The sequence below is a fragment of the Triticum aestivum genome, chromosome 7D (assembly GCF_018294505.1).
Source record: "Triticum aestivum cultivar Chinese Spring chromosome 7D, IWGSC CS RefSeq v2.1, whole genome shotgun sequence".
Classification (NCBI taxonomy): Eukaryota; Viridiplantae; Streptophyta; class Magnoliopsida; order Poales; family Poaceae; genus Triticum; species Triticum aestivum.
Genome location: NC_057814.1, coordinates 308104905 through 308122040, shown reverse-complemented (window position 1 = coordinate 308122040; position 17136 = coordinate 308104905).

The window sequence follows — 17136 nt, the reverse complement described above, 5'->3', positions numbered from 1 at the left end:
CGGCACCGGCCCTGCCGATTGGAGCGACCCAAGGCGGTCAGCCTAACTTCCCTCCTGCGCAATCGGCCGGGGGCGAGCCGGCCGGGAGGACGGATCTGGTGGTCCAGTCGCCATCGCGCCAGCGCGCGGGGAAGGCTGCATCGGAGCCGCAGAAGGCCGCGGGCTCCAGATCGTCGGCCCAGGACATGGAGGCGGCCAGCGCCAGCTCGGGGTGGACGCCGGGTGGAGGGACGGCTGTGGTGAACGTGGCAGTGCAGGACGTCCGGAACCGGCTTCAAGCCCAAGCTGCGGCGCTGAGGAAATATAATGACGAGTTCCTTGCGACGCGGGCGGCCATTCAGGTTAGTCTTCTTATCGTTGCTTTTTTTATCTTGGTTTCTTCCGTGGGGGCGCGTGAGCTCACCCACTGGGTGTAGTCCCCGAGTTCCGAGTCGGCTGCTGAGCAGGCGGCTTGGAACTTCTTAGCGGGCCTTGTTTTGCTATTCTTGTTCTCATTCGCTCCTCTGCCTGACTTGCAGGACTACCACAACCTTCGCGCGGCTGCCTTAAACTCCCAGGCTCGGGAGCTGACCTAGAAGACTGCTGACCTATCTGAGAGCCGGGGTAAGTGCTTCGTCTTTTATCTCATGTGGGGGCGCGTCAGCGCACCCACTGGGTGTAGTCCCCGAGATTCGGGCCGACTGCTGAGCAGTCTGGTCGGGTCTTCCTTGACGACTTCTTCCTTATTACTTCTTTCTTTTCTGCCATCCCTGCAGTGGCCAACGCCAGTCTGAGGGAACAGCTGGGCGGGACTCAGGCCGCCCTCCGCGCTAAGGAGGCCAAGTTTGCCGCCTTGGCACAGGAGCGTGACCGCGTGGCCAAGAGGTTGGCCGACCAAGAGGAGAGCCACAAGGCGGCCCTGAAGGCGGTACAGGACAGCGAGGCCGCCCTCCAAGCCGAGTATGAGACGGAGGCAGCCAGCTGGGCCGAAGCGAAGCAGACGCTGATCAACGGCTATGGCCAGATCGAAGACTTGGTTGACGGTAGCCGCCTTCCTCTTCGTCCTTGCTCGCCGCTTGCCGTTTTAGCTCATTTTCTGACTTGGTGTTTTTCTCTTCTTTTTCTTTCTTCTTTGTGCAGAGTACTTCCCTGGCTACTCTACTGCCGCCAACCGGGTCGTCGAGGCCCATCGCGAGGCACGGAGGCAGGCTGGCGCCGAGATCGCGCCAAATGCTCGCTGGTCGCTGGAGGAGCAGCTCTTGGCAATTCAAGCCCGACTTTAGCCGGCTCACCGCATGCTCCACCGGCTTCAGCGCGTTCGGGCGCAGGTGTTAGCCGCCGTCTGGCCTGGAGAGGTGATTCCCCGCACCCCCAGTCGGACAACCGACTGGCTGGAGGTGGCGGTCGGCCGCTTCGAGGCCTGGAAGGCTTCGGCGGCTCGGTCCGGCGCCAGGTGGGCGCTGGAGTTCGCCAAGGCCTGGTATCCCGAGCTGAGTCTGGACCAGCTGGCCACCTGGCGGCAGGAGGCCGACACGGAGCTGGAGCCGGCGTGGCCGGCTATCATCCAGCGGGCTTCGGTGATCGGCGACTACACCGACACCAGCGTCTTCGCTCCTGAGGTAGACGACAGCGGCATTGCCCAGCCGGAGGAGTGGTTTGGGCTGAACCCGGCAGACGGCGAGGACTCGGTGGAGGAGATCGACTCCAGCGACGAGGGCGAGGAGGAGGGTGAAGACATCGCGCCAGACGGTGGAGCGGACAGTCAGCCTCAGCTTGATCGTGCCTCCAGCAACAAGGCGCGCGTGGGTGCGCCGCCTGCAGCCGGCGATGATCAAGCCGAGACCCGCCAGCCGGCCACTCCTCCAGCCGGTGGTGCCGTCTCCACCGACCAACCCGGCTCCCACACTCCGCCCTTAGTCTAGTCTGCTGCCTCTGTTTTCCTGTTTTATCACTCTTGGAACAGTATTTTGTTAAGTTTGCAAAATTCTACCCACTGGGGGTGTATTCGAACAACATTGACTGCCGTCCTGTTGGGGGCCTTATGTGTAAATATAATTATGCATGCGTTTGGCTTTCCCTTGTTCTTTGCTTTTCATCCTTCTGCTGTTTCCTTTGCCGCCCTCCCTTGGTTGCCGCCTCCCCAGTCGGACAGTTGCTCGGCAATCTGTGGCTGGAGAAGTGCTTGGCCAGTTGGGAGGGCAAGTACTCTAGCTTTGTTGGATTATAGCGAAGTGATTGCGAGGCCGGCCAGCTGGCTGTTTTAACAGCCGGTAGGCGTGGTTGGAGGCCGTCTTTGTGTTATATAAGTTCGTTAGTCCTTAGCCGTTTTTCGTGTGGGCATCCTTTCCGCCTTTGGCTCTTGGCAGTCGGACAGTCAGTTCTTCAAGCTGCGACTTTCAACAAGAGAGGGCTCGGGTGCCAGCACACTACTTGTCTGACTTCAGGTAGAACTTTTAATATAACTTAAGGCGGCCAGTCCCCGGGCCGACTATTCGAACCCGGTGCCAGACAAAAAATCAAATGTAGTAATACATTCGTGGGTATGACACTTGTCATTCATAGATAAAGGAGGGCAGTCCCCGAGTGCGCCTCGGGGGGCCTGTTGTCTCGTACTTAATACAAAAATGGTAGCATGATATATACTGCTTTCAACTGTAAAATCTTCTCAAGAGGTTCGCGTTCCATGGTCGCTCCGACTCCTTGCCGGAATCATCCCTCTTGCATGCTCTTGGTTTTTGTGCGTCAATCAGGTAGTAGGAGTCGTTGCCTAGTGCTTTGCTGATGACGAAAGGGCCTTCCCAAGGGGCCGAGAGCTTGTGCTCGCCGGCTATTCGCTGGATCAGCCGAAGCACAAGGTCGCCCTCTTGGAAAGATCTTGGCTTGACCTTTCGGTTGTGGTAGCGGCGCAAACCCTACTGGTAGATGGCGGACCGGCTGAGTGCTAACAGCCGGCCTTCGTCCAGTAGGTCGACGCCGTCTTCTCGCGCTTCCTTGGCCTCCGCCTCCGTGTACATTGTGACCCGAGGCGAGTCGAACTCGATGTCAGTTGGGATGACAGCCTCGGCACCATATACAAGGAAGAACGGAGTGAAGCCGGTTGACTTGTTTGGGGTAGTACGCAGACTCCAGAGGACAGCCGGCAGCTCATCGACCCAGCAGCCGGCCGATCGCTCCAGTGGTAGAACCAGTCGGGGCTTGATGCCGGAGAGGATGAGTCCATTTGCTCGCTCGACCTGTCCGTTTGACTGCGGGTGGGCAACGGACGCTAAGTCCAGTCGGATACCCTACGTCGCGCAGAAACGTGCCAGTGCTCCTTTGGCAAAGTTTGTGCCGTTGTCGGTGATGATGATGTGCGGCATGCCGTACCGAGTAGTGATGTCGGCAATGAACGTCACGGCAGTCGGCCCGTTCAGCTTCTTGATCGGCTTCGCTTCGATCCACTTGGTAAATTTGTCCACGGCGACAAGCAGATGTGTCAAGCCGCCGCGGGCTGTCTTGAATGGGCCCACCATGTCCAGCCCCCAGACGGCAAAGGGCTAGGTGAGGGGGATGGTGTTGAGTGCAGAACCGGTAGGTGTTGCTTGGAACTGAAGACTTGGCATCCTTTGCAGCTTTTGACTATCTCTTTGGCATCTTCCAAAGCAGTCGGCCAAAAGAAACCATGGCGGAAGGCTTTGGCCACAAGTGATCTTGAGGCTGCGTGGTGGCCGCATTCGCCTTGGTGGATATCCTTGAGGATTGCCACACCTTTCTCTGGCTCGACGCAGCGCTGGAAGACTCCAGTGACGCTGCGCTTGACAAGTTCTCTGTTTATTATTGCATATGCTGCGGCTTGCCGAGATCTCATCAGTCGGCAGCTCTCTGTTGACTAGGAAGTTGAGGATGGGCAGGGCCCATGATGGAGCTGCGACTTCTTCTACTGTCAGTACGGCCACTGTGACTCGGGTGGGCGGGTTGGGTGGTGGGGAGTTGGAGTCGGCCACGGCTTCTTGTGTCGCTGCAGTCCCCGGGCCGACTGCTGCAGTCCCCGGGCCGGGTTCTGAAGTCCCTGAGCCGGGTGCGACTATGGCAGTCCCCGGGCCGGTTGTCGAAGTCCCCGAGCCGCCTGCTGGGTTCCTCCAGTCGGATCCGGCTGCATCGAGGGCAGGCGGTACGAAGATAGAGTCCGACTCTGGAGACGGCTTGATGGATGGTTTGAGGAGACGCTGGAGAGAGACACCGGTCGGTATAGCCTGTCGGGTGGAGCCGATCCGCGCCAGGGCATCTGCTTGGTCGTTGTCAGCCCGTGGCACGTGAGGGAACTCGCACCCTTCAAAGTACCCACTCATCTGCTGGACGAGGAATCGATAGCTCGCCATGTTTGCATCCTTGGCGTCCCAGTCGCCAGATGACTGCTCGATCACCAAGTCTGAGTCACCGTAACACAGGATCCGGCGTATGCCGAGCTCTTTGGCTAGCCGGAGCCCGTGTATGACCGCCTCGTACTCAGCCACGTTGTTGGAGGCGGCGAAGTGGATTTGCAGCGTGTATCTGAGCTTGTCGCCTTTGGGAGAGGTGAGGACGATGCCGGCTCCCAAGCCGGTGCGCATCTTGGACCCGTCGAAGTGCATCCGCCAATGAGTAGAGTCGGGAGCCGGCGGTAGGTACCGTGTCTCGGCCCAGTCGACGAGGAAGTCGGCCAACGCTTGGGACTTGATGGCGGTGCGGGGCTGATAGAAGATTGTGTAAGGTGCGAGTGCAATGGCCCATTTAGCCACCCGGCTGGATGCATCCCGGCTACCTATGATCTCGGCGAGCGGGGCGGTGCACACGACCGTGATGGGATGCTCTTGAAAGTAGGGCTTCTGCTTCTTGGCGGCGAAGTACACCCCATAGCACATCTTCTGGTAGTGCGGGTAGTTTTGCTTTGAGCTGGATAATATACCGGCCTCTTGACTAGCTCGGCTCGGCCTTCTTCTGGGCGCTGAACCACGATGACTCTACTGACCACTCGGCTAGTTGCGGCAATGTAGAGGAGCATGGGCTCCTTCTCAGTCGGCGCCGCCAGGACAGGTGGAGTGGTCAGCATCCTCTTCAACTCGTGGAAGGCTTGATCTGCTTGGTCATTCCACTCGAAATGAGTGGATTTCTTCATGAGTCGGTATTGGGGGAGAACCTTCTCTCCTAGCCGGCTGATAAAGCGGTTTAGGGAGGCCAGGCACCCGGTGAACTTCTGAACATCTCGCAACTTGGTGGGAATCTCCATTCTCTCGATGGCCTTGATCTTCACAGGGTTGCACTCAATGCCGCGTTCGGAGACCAGAAAACCTAGAAGCTGGCCGGCTGGTACTCCGAACACTCATTTCTCAGGGTTGAGCTTGATCCGGAATCGGCGCAAGTTGGCAAATGTTTCTTTGAGGTCTTCCAGCAGGGTGCCGCGCTTCTCCGTCTTCACCACAATATCGTCTACGTAGACGTGGGCATTTCTGCCGAGTTGCTTGAGGAGGCATTTCTGCATGCAACGCTGAAAAGTGGCACCGGCATTCCTCAAGCCGAATGTCATATTCAGGTAACAGAAAGCTCCGAATGGTGTGACGAAGGCGGTCTTCAGGCGGTCTGCTGGGTCCAACTTAATCTGGTGGTATCCTGAGTAAGCATCCAAAAAACTCAACAGCTCGCATCCGACTGTGGAGTCTATCACTTTATCAATCCGTGGCAAAGCAAACGGATCTTTGGGGCAGGCCTTGTTGAGACTAGTGTAGTCTATACACATGCGCCATTTGTTGTTCTTCTTCAACACCAAGACTGGGTTGGCTAGCCACTCTGGGAAAAACAATTCCATAATAAAGCCGGCGGCAAGGAGCCGGGCTATCTCTTCTCCTACTATTCTTCTCTTCTCTTCTGACAGTCGGCGGAGAGGCTGCTTGACCGGCTTCACGTCGGCTCGGACGTGTAACTTGTGCTCGGCGAAATCCTTCGGAACACCCGGCATGTCCTTTGGGGACCATGCAAAGATGTCTCGATTCTCACAGAGGAAGTCGACGAGCTCGCCTTCCTATTTACTGTCCAGGTTTGCACCAATGACTGCAAACCTTTCCGGGTTCTCCGAGTCCAGAGGTATCTTCTTCATCTCCTTGGCCGGTTGGAAGGAGCCCTACGCATCATAATCCTTGGGGTTGGGGGATAAGGCCGGCTGCTCGCCGGCCATGGCCACAACTCGCTCCAGCATCTTCTTATCTTCTGCCACTACGAGGGACTCGGCCAGCCGGCTGCTGGCTGCAGCACAATCGATGGACTTCTTGTAGTCGCCGGCTACAGTGATGATCCCCTTCGAGCTCGGCATCTTCATCTTCCGGTAGGCGTAGTGGGGTACAGCCATGAACTTGGCCAGAGCGGTTCGGCCAAGCAAGGTGTGGTAAGGGCTTTCCAGATCCACTACCTCGAACCAGATTGCCTCTCGGCGAAAGTGATCCTTGTCTCCGAAGAGAACATCCATCTTGATCTTGCCGATCGGGGAACAGTACAGGCTGGGTACGATGCCATGGAACACGGTCCGGCTTGGCATGAGCTGCTTCGCCTTGAGGTTCAACTTCTCCATGGTATCGCGGTAAAATATGTTGATATTGCTTCCGCCATCAATCAGAACGCGGGAGAATCGGGCAGCCCACCTCTCCGTTGCGAGGGTGACATCCAACACCAATGCGTAGGAGCCAGGGGACGGCATCACCTCTGGGTGATCGGCCCGGCTCCAGTTGATAGGCCTTTCGGACGAATGCATGAACTCGGGGTTGCTGGAGGCGACTGCGTTGACCTCTTGGTCCTGTCGGCGCCGGCTGCGCTTGTCTTCAACCTGGCTTGTGAAGACGACGTAGGCGGCGTGCTCATCAGGGAACTCATCTTGGATGGTGCCGACTGCTGGTCGAGCAGCCGGCTGCTGGGGGCCTGGAGGCGGCGGGCCGGGAGGCGGAGGCTGCACCAGTCCCTCGCCCTTGGAGATCCGGGTGAGCCAGTGGCACTTTCGGGTCGTGTGGTTGGACGGCTTCACGCTGCTGTGGATCTTGCAGGGGGCATCGAGAGTCTGCTCGTAGGAGAAGGCCGGCTGCCAAGCCGGCCTGCCGCCCTTCTTCTTGGGAGCGGGCCGCTCTTCGGGCTGCTCATCTTCGACTGTGGCCACCTGCCGACTGGTGGAAGGCGGCATAGGAGCCTTGCACTTGTGGTCGTTCTGGTAGGGGTGCCGATTGGAGTCGCCAGCCGGCGTCTTGGGAGCCGGAGCGAGCACCTTCCCAGAGGCGTCCACTCGGAGCTCGGTCTTCATCGAGGAGTCGGCCATGGCGTACTTGTCCGCAATGATCAGCAGCTCGTCGAGGGTAGCTGGCTCGTCGCAGAGGAGTCGGTGCTTGAGGAGGGTGCCCTCTCGGCACCCGGCGGTGAAGTATTCGATGGCTTGGACCTCGTGCACCCCCTCGCAGGAGTTGCGGAGCTTGGCCCACCGCGTGAGGTAGTCGCGGGTCGACTCGTTGGGCCCTTGGACGCATAGGGAGAGCTGGCGGGGCTCGGGAGGCCGCTTGTACGTGCTGGTGAAGTTGCAGACGAAGACTTCCGTGAGGTCCAGCCAGCTGTTGACGCTGTAGGGCTTGAGGTTGTTGAGCCAGGTGCGTGCCGTGCCTTGCAGCATGAGAGGGACGTACTTCACGGCTACGCGCCTGTTGCTGTTCGCTATGCTGACGGCGGTAGAGTAGTCGATGAGCCAATCTTCCGGCTTCACAGAGCCGTTGTACTTGGGCATGTCTCTGGGGAGCGAGAACCCTTTGGGGAAGGGCTCGTCGCGGATGCGGGGGCCGAAGCATGGCGGGCCGACATCGTCTTCTTCTTCTAGCGCCAGGGATCGAGCTAGGCGGTCGATCCGGTGGCGGGCGTCGTTCTCGCCAACTCCTTCGTGGTGGCAGGCAAGAGTCAGATGCGTGACAGGCGGCGGGGTGGGATATCTCTCCCCTCGAGGCGGGGGAGGAGGCGGATTTCCTTGGCGCTCCACTGCTCGAGGGCGGCCTTCCGCGTCGCGCTCGATGGTGATCCGAGTCCGGCTGCGGCTAGCAGCCGGCTCCCTGTCTTTCCTTGCGCGGGCGCCGCTCGCAGTCGGCGACCGGGATATCGCAGCACGCTCTCTGCGTGGGGGAGGACTCTCAGTGCGGGCGCCCGCTTCGTGCCGTTCTGCGGCCGCGTCGATCAGCTGCTGGATGTGCCTCGTCACGTAGGGGAGCTCATCAGCCCCAGCCCATTTAGCTCTTCAGCCGCCGCCTGAGCGGCTCGCAGATTCTCGAGCGGTGTGGCGTAGACGGGGCGGTCTGCCCCCAGCATGCTGGCGATGGCCGCGCCGTGCTTCTTGACGAGGCCGGCTCGGCTCGGCCCGCCATGAGGCGGCGTACCGAAGGCGGCGCGGTCGACATCGCGCTGGTGAGCCTCGGTGAGGCGTCTCATGGAGGCTATCTTCTGACCCTCCACGATGAGGGCAAGGCGGCGTGCCTCCAGAGTCTCGGCGTCGGCGTCGGCCGGGATGAGGACGGTCAAGTCATGCATCGCCGCTTGTAGGGCATCGTGGGCGTTCTCGCCCGAGTCGGCGATGTGGCTGATGACCAGCACCTCAGTGACAGCGCTGCTGCCGCTGTCAGCTCGAGGGAGAGGGTCGTTGAAGACTACCACATCGGAGGGGTAGGCATCGAGCGACGCCGTGTCGGAGTCGACAAGCATCGGGTCGGTGGAGCCGACCGACTCCAAGTCTACAGCAAGCTCGCTGGAGACGTGAAGTTTGTCGAGGAGGCTACGAGGCGACTCTCGGGGTAGCCCGTGCCCGCGTCGGACGCAGGCTCGTCAGAGATGTGGGTCTCGCCAAGAAGATCGGCGAGGCAGCTCGCTGCGCAGGCGTCGTCAACGCCTTGCAGCGCGTCGGGGCAAGCACCATCGGGTGCGGCAGGCTGGCTGCGCTCATGGGGGAGGAAAAGGGTTCCCGTCCAGAACAGGTCTTCGGACGACGGTACACCTTGCCCCACAGTGGGCGCCAAATGTCGGGTGGTTTGTGCGACATATGCCAACGGGTGGCTTATCATTGTGGGATCCAGTAAGACGTTGCCGGTGCCTGGAAACGGGATGAGGCGAAGACATGCACGCCGGCGGATCTTACCCACGTTCGGGTCTCTCCGAGGAGATAATACCCCTAGTCCTGCTCTGCGGGGTCTCCGCATGATCACTAGATCAATACAAGTAGCTACAAGTGCTCCTTGAGCTGTCTGGCTAGAGGAAGAAGAAGGGCAAGGCTAGCTCTCCTTTTCGCTGTATGTGGTGTGTGGAACTCTATCAGATCAACCCTTTGCATGGGTGTCCCGGAGGGTTTATATAGGCCTACCCCCCAGGGGTACAATGGTAATCCAGCTGGGCGCGGGTCCCAGCCGTCAGTGTCTATGCTCGCCGGCTTCTCTGCCGGTCATTGGGGCCCGCCGACTGGTGGGTCCCGCCGGCTGCCGGCTTCTTGGCCGGCACGCCGGCCCCACCGCATGGGGGCTTTGTCGGCGGCTGGTTACTGTGGCCTCGCCTCTGATGACGAGGGCTTTGTTGAGGTAAGTGTGGCTACAGCGCTGCCGTCTTGCGAGCCCTCACTGTAGCCTTACCTCGTCTTGTCTCCTTAATGGGGCGCATGCTTCGAGGGAGGGAGGTGGCCGGCTACTGGGAGCCGGCCACATCCCTGGCCGACTAGAGGAGGCCGGGCCGTCTTCAGATGTCTCTCTGGCAAAGGGGCCCGCCACCCGCGGGCCATACTGACAGCCTGTCGTGGGTGGCGTCAAGGTCAACATGGCAACAGTGCCGCGCCGGACGGGGGATGGCCGACCCGTACGCCGAACTGTGGCCATGCGTGCTCCGGGATTCGGGGGTGGCAGGCTTTACTGTAGCCACGCCCCGTCTCATCACCGTTATGGGCGTGCAGTCCTTGAGGGTGCAATCGTGGCCGCTTGCCGGGAGCCGGCTTTCTTCGTGGCCGGCTTCTGGGAGTCGGTCTTCTTGTGGCTGGCTTACCGGAGTCGGCCATCTCGTATCTTTCTTGGAGAAGGTCTCTGGGGCCGGGTCGCCTTCTAGGAGTTGGCCCTGGGGGTAGCTGGCCGGGGGAAGGCGGCCCTGTGCTTTGTATGCCCTAAGGCCTGAACGGCCTGATAATTTTCAAAGAGCCGGGGGGAGTCGGTTAGGCTACCCGTGGTCATTTACTCCGATAGTAGGTCACGTTTTCTGTCATGCATGTACATCCATGACAAATTTATGGCAGAATCAAGATAGTCATACCTGTGCTGTCGTAGAAGTGTTCCATGACATTACCAAAATTATCATCACGGAAGTGTCCACTTCCATGACGATAAATCGCGCGTCACAGAAGTGCTTTCATCAAGGGTGACCGACACGTGGCATCCACCGTAACGGAACACTGTTAAGCTATCGGGTCCGATTTTGGATCCGATAACCCGTTAACAGCCCAGACCAATGGGGATTTTCCACGTGTAAAATCATCATTGGCCGAAGGAAACACGTGTTGCCTCACCGTTGGGACAGATGTCATCCACTCATTGGACAGGAGGCGCCTATGATAGGTCGACACGTGGCACGGCCCAACAGTGGCCCATTCCGGTGAAAAAGGCCGGCCCAGTAGAAAATAGCAGGCCGGCCCATACAAGGCCTACTTGTGTCAGGTCCATTTAAGCCCACGACCCATACGAGATGTGCCAATTTGGCCCGTTAATGGCCCGTTAATGATTTGACACCATTGCAGCCCATCGTCAGTTCGAGCCCGTTAACAGCCCGCTATATATTTGGGCTCAATGTCGGCCCGATGAGATTTTGGCATGTTAACGGCCCATTCAGTGGATGGGCCAATTTTCACGATGTACATCTTTCGGCCTTTTAGCGATACATTTAAATATTGCGCTAATTTCCGCCCCGGTATGTCTTTCAGCCTGTTGACGGCCCATAAATCAGTTGGGCCATTTGTAGTTGGACCTGAGTTTTGGCCTTTTAGCGACCCATTTAAGTGTTGGGCCAATTTCCGGCCTGGTGTGTCTTTCAGCCTGGTGACGGCCCATATATCTGTTGGGCCATTTGTAGTCGGACCTGAGTTTTGGCCTTTTATCGACCCATTTAAGTGTTGGGCCAATTCCCGGCCCTGTGTGCCTTTCAGCCTGTTAACGGACCATAAATGAGTTGGGCCATTTGTAGTCGGATATGAGTTTTGGCCTTTTAACGGCCCATGCCCTTCATGGTCCAATACCAGCCCGATTTCTCTTTCGGCCTGCTAAAGGCCCACAACACAATTGGGCCATTTACAATACGACCTGACGTTCGGCCTCTTAGCGGCCCATGCTCTACATGGTCCAGTACAAGCCCGCTGTCTGTTTCGACCTGCTAAAGGCCCACAATATAGTTGGGCCATATGTAGCCCGAACTTAGTAACGGCCTGTTAACGGCCCGTAAAATCAATTGGGCCCACCTGTTGCCGCTTCGATGACAGCCTGTTAACGACCCGGGAGTTAAGAGGGCCGACCATTAACTTTCGGCCTGGTAACAGCCTATTAACTTAATGGGCCCACTAAAGTTCGTACATGTCTTTAGGACAAATTAGATAATTTGAGCCCATTACGACGAGCAATTATGCACAGGACCAAAACCGATCAAGCAAAGGTACGACATACAGGAAAAAACGTTGCACATCCAGCATATATTACAGGAAATTACATCCACTGGGCAATCAAAGATTGATGCAAGTGCAAATAAATGAACAGAACCTAACGATCTACAACGTCACAATCTGCAACCTCAACACGAATGACGCCCATAAGCAGGTGGGAAAGTTCTTGCTGCTTTGCTACACTGTCTCTGAAAACATTGATCAGTTGTTGTGTCGCACAACTCTGCACCTCTGATTCCTCCACCATTTCCATCATTCCTTGAGCCATTAATTGGTTCACAAACATACATTTTTTCCGTTGCATTCGAGACAAAGGATACTGAACAGATTCAGATGGCGATTTTGGCAGGTTTGTATTATTGATAGTGGCGAGTGTCTCGACCACTGCATCATAACATAAATTAGGAGGGGAACCAAACAGATTAATCATGAGTTATTGGCATATTACCTGGCCTAGATTTATTGGAAAGAAACAATGGGGTTGCCTTGCTGTTTTCCGAGTTTGTCTTCTCATCTTCAGCAGCCTGCACCAAATTAAGACACTAGCATTGCTATCATTGGCCAAGTCAGATAACAGGAAAGCAACATTGGCACACCGAATGTTTGGGCAACTAGCCAACACAAAATTAACACAATATGGCACAACTATCATCAGCCAGGTAACGTAATACGAAAGCAACATTGACACAATGAATGAATGGGCAACATGAGCAGCACTACAATTCAGTAATGTGCATGATATGAGATAGTGCACTCATGCTGCTAAGTAAGCAAAACTACCAGGCAGTTTTCTTTACAAAAATCAACATTGGCGCCTTTAACATTTTGCTACAACAAATTTTTGATCAGACAAAGGTTGGATTCACGCCGATTAACAAAATACATGCTGATGTAAAAATATAGTGATATACAATAGGTACTTACATCAGCATTGGAGCACAGAGAATTCCTGCAAGATATTTTCCTCGAATACAATGCCAATGAAGGAAATCTTCTATCATTTAACCTTATTTTATAAAAGAGAGATGGGTAAGAAACTTGTAGAAAATATGATCAGAATGCTATAAAATTTCATGATGCGAGGATATGCACACGCTTCTTAGAATGGAGTTGATATTCTTTTGCTGGACTGGAGCGGACTAGTTCTTTAGCCACTGGAATCTGCTTATTTTCAGTGGGAGTTGGGTTTCTCTGTGCTGGAGCAGTATCTATGTAAAATGGAGTTGCTTTATTATCTCCTGGTGTTTGGATCTTTTGCAAAGACCCAGTTTGTAACCCTTCAGATTCTAACATAGCCGTCTTCCCCTTGCATGCCTTATATAGAAGAATGGTGCTTCAATTATAAAACTTGCTACAACAGAGATGGAATAGGTACTGAAGAATAGAAAGGCATGACATATTGACATGTATTCCCTGCATCCGGAAATAAAAGGATGGGTCTAGGCGTATTTTAGTTCTAGATACATCCAGTTTTATCCATTTCTGCGACACGTAATCCGGACGGAGGGAGTATGATGTAAGAGCTAGGGATACGACAGGACAACACAATAAAAATAACACTGAAAACCCACTGCAGAACCAAAGTAATCAAACCCACTGATATGAGATTGTACACTCATGCAGCTCAGGATGCAAAACTACCAGGCAGTTTGCCTTACAAAAATCAACATTGTGGCCTTTAATCATACATTTTGCTACAACTAAAGTTAGATCATATAAAGGTTGGATTCACGCCGATTAACAAAATACATGTTGATGTAAAAATATAGTGATATACAACAGGTACTTACATCTGCATTGGAGTACAGAGAATTCCTGCAAGAATCTTTCCTCACAGACGATACCAGTGCAGAAATTCTTCTATCTGTTAAGCTTATTTTCTAAAAGAAAGATGGGTAAGAAACATGTAGAAAATATGATCAGCATGCTATAAAATTTCATGATGCAAGGATACGCACACGCTTCTTAGAATGGAGTGAACATATTTTTGCTGCACTGGAGCGGACTAGTTCTTTGGCTACTGGAATCTGCTTATTATTAGTAGGAGTTGGGTTTCTCTGTGCTGGAGCAGTATCTATAAAAACTGGAGTTGGTTTATTATCTCCTGGCGTTTGGATCTTTTGCAAAGACCTGGTTTGTAACCCTTCAGATTCTAACATAGTCGTCTTCCCCTTGCATGCCTTGTATAGAAGAATGGTGATTCAATTATAAAACATGCTACAGTAGAGAGATGGAATAGGTACAGAAGAATAGAAAGGCATGACATATTGACATGTATTCCCTCCATCCTTAAAAAAATGGATGGGTCTAGGCGTATTTCAGTTCTAGATACATCCTTTTTCATCCATTTTGGAAACATGTAATCCGGACGGAGGGAGTATGGTGTAAGAGCTAGGGATGCGACAGGAAAACACAGAAAAAAACACTAGTTGAATGTAAAACTGTATGCTAGCGGAATACATACAGAAAAAGCTAAGGCAACATACACGTGTATGATTGGGAAACTAAGATGGAATTGCAACAGAGCACTAGAACAACACTTCAATGTAAAAAAAACATGGTATGGTAGATAGATGAAGTATATACTGATGAATAACAGTGCATAAGATATTCAGACGCATGATGTCCAAATTAAGCAGATGGCATTGCGATAGAGCAAGCACCTTGTGGGGTGAAGAGGATTCAACATCTTTCTGCAAGTCTTCTGAAGAACTGGCTTTACATGTTCCATCATATTGGGTATCATTGACATCAAGTTTATTGGCCTTTACATTGCTCCATGAGGTTCTTGTGGATATATCAGTGTTTGCAATTATATCTGACATGCATGGAAGACAACTAGTAGTTAGATTTATGTAATGAGTGCCTGTAGGAGATGACATAAATAGTAGGGCTGGGTTAACTAGCAGCAACAGGTCTCAAAAACTAAAGGGAGAACAGAGATGAAAGCTACAGAATATGTATCGTTTGTACTCAAGATTAACTAGATGGCACACAAAAGTATTAAAGAACAACATAGGTAATACTAGAAGTGGTATAGTACTATAATCACCAGCCTGTGGGATAGCATTGGCTGATGGATGATAACTATGGAACAGCGTTACCTAAAGAACAAGTATCTTAGCTGAACTATGGAACAACGTTAACTCCTGAACAAGACCCGTAAGAGATCAACATGAATATACAGTGAAATGTGATAATCTATTTTCCATGCTTAGATGAATAACAAAGCCATAAATGTTGCACACAAGTAAGATGAGGGTACAACCTATCTGGCCGCCATCCATAGGAGTGAGCATCATGTGCTGACTTGTCGATGGCCCTGCAGTTGTTGTGGTTGTCCATGTCGAGCACGCGCATTCGATGCAGGGAACTGTTGAGTGGGGACTATAGCTCCCTTCTGGTGTATGCTTCCCTTGTTGGAGCAGCCGCGGTGAGTCGGAAGACGGTGTGGCTGAAGATGCAGATAACGCATAATGTTAAGAACGACACATCTCTTTGATCTGAAGAAATACACTAAGAGATCAAAAGCAAGGTACGAGAGTGGTCACACGTCTGTTGACTGAGACTAAATTGGGGTCACACGATTTTATTTTATTTTGGTACTGTCCGATCTATGCCAGATGGCTTGATGGCCGTCTTGTGCCTCCTGACTAACACTGTTAGGAATCTTCCCCGAAGAGCCAGCAACCAACGGCAGAGCAGCTTGCCTACACCGTCCGTGGCCCCGGCCAAAAGCCCGCTCCCCGCCCCACCGCACTGTCGTGGTTGCGCCACCCCCGGGCCAATCCATAAAGACTCCCCGTCATCCAGATCCGGCGGCGGCAGTACCTTGAACCCACGCAACTCTAAGATAGCCATCTAAGTGCTGCTTCCGCAGCGAACTTGCGGCCCCGCACCCTTACGTTAGACACCAGCCAACTGGCAGCCTAGGAGCTCCGCCGCCTCAAGGGGTGCTGCTTCCCATTGGGAATCGATTGGCCTAGAATAAAAATTCAGACAACTGACGCCTAAATAAAGTGATTTGAGATGAGGGTGTGCCCTATCTGGCGGCATGGTGAAGTAGGCAGGTCCAGCTGCCGAGTCGGTGAGGCCGGCGCGGTTGCCGTGGCCACCGGCGGCAGGGAAACAACAATGTCGCGACGGTCGACGGCTAGGGGGATGCAGCGGCGGGACTCTAGACGGATCCGAAGTTGGAGCCGCTCTGGCGCCATGAACAACGGCGGGGGTGAATCGGCTTCGGTACGGTTCACGCGGCCGTCGTCGAGGCAGCTCCAGCAGCACGTAATAAGAGGCACACGGCCCAGTGCATGACGGCAAATGTACAGCGTCTCCGGCGTTAGGGCGGAGGGCGGCTAGGAAATTGGTGCAGTGGGGGCGCCATGGAGGAGGGGCTGAGGTTTCGCGGCTCACGAGAAGGGAGCTTCCGGGGAGAAGGTGATTTGGCGCCCATGAGGTATGAATGGGGGGGGATTGGGAGGGGAGTGGAACCATGTTTTACGGACGCATTTGTCTGAAATGTGAGGGGGAGTTACAGTTCTACCCCTGCCTTTAGGCTTCTCGGCTTGGGTCTGTGTACTGAGGGTCAGGGATAGTAGAGTAACTTTGCTTCTCCCCAAATAGTGGGCGGCAGCGATTTCGGGCGAGGAGGGCGTGTTTTGAAATATAGTGGGCGCGAGCGATTTCGGGCGAGGAGAGCATGTTTTGAAATAGTGGGCGCGAGCTATTTCGGGCGAGGCGAGCGTGTTTTGCCGATCATGGTTTATGAATTATTCGGCACATGTCATTTCGCCCGAGGAGAAGGCGCGCTTGGATGAAGTTACGAACCTACCCTCGATGCACAACGGGCCAATTAATGCGTCTCCCACATAGGACGGTAATTTCGCGTCTCCCATTTATTTGCTCGGGCGAATTCCACTGAGCAGAGGATGTTTAACGGTTCGTTCAAAATTTGGTAGAACGAGCATCCACGTCTACCTTACCAAGTCGATTCGAATCAAGCTAAAAAAAGTCGATTCGAATCAAATTTAGAAATATTAGCTTGCCACTTCTTTTTTAGATGGAGAGATGATGCTCGGGAGTAATGTGTTTTTTACATGCTTGTTCCTAGCGATTTACTATATGACAAATAGTTGACCCACTCAAAAACGGGAATCAAACCCGAAATGAAATATCTCAATTCAATGAAATAGCTCATTCACCAGGTCAAAATAGTGAACTAAATCCAAAATTGAACACCTCAATCGAATAGCATGTTGTACAGTATTATAGTACTCCATGAACATGTTGAAAGTCAAATTAATGAACTTGTTTGATATACGCATATATCCGTTCATGTGTGGATTGCAGACAACATGTTCTCCAATTTAAATATTTGAATACAAGTTTATATTGAAACATGGTTTATATCAGTCTTTAATGCATATAACGCGACCTCCCCTCTCCCGGACTCCTTCTTCTCT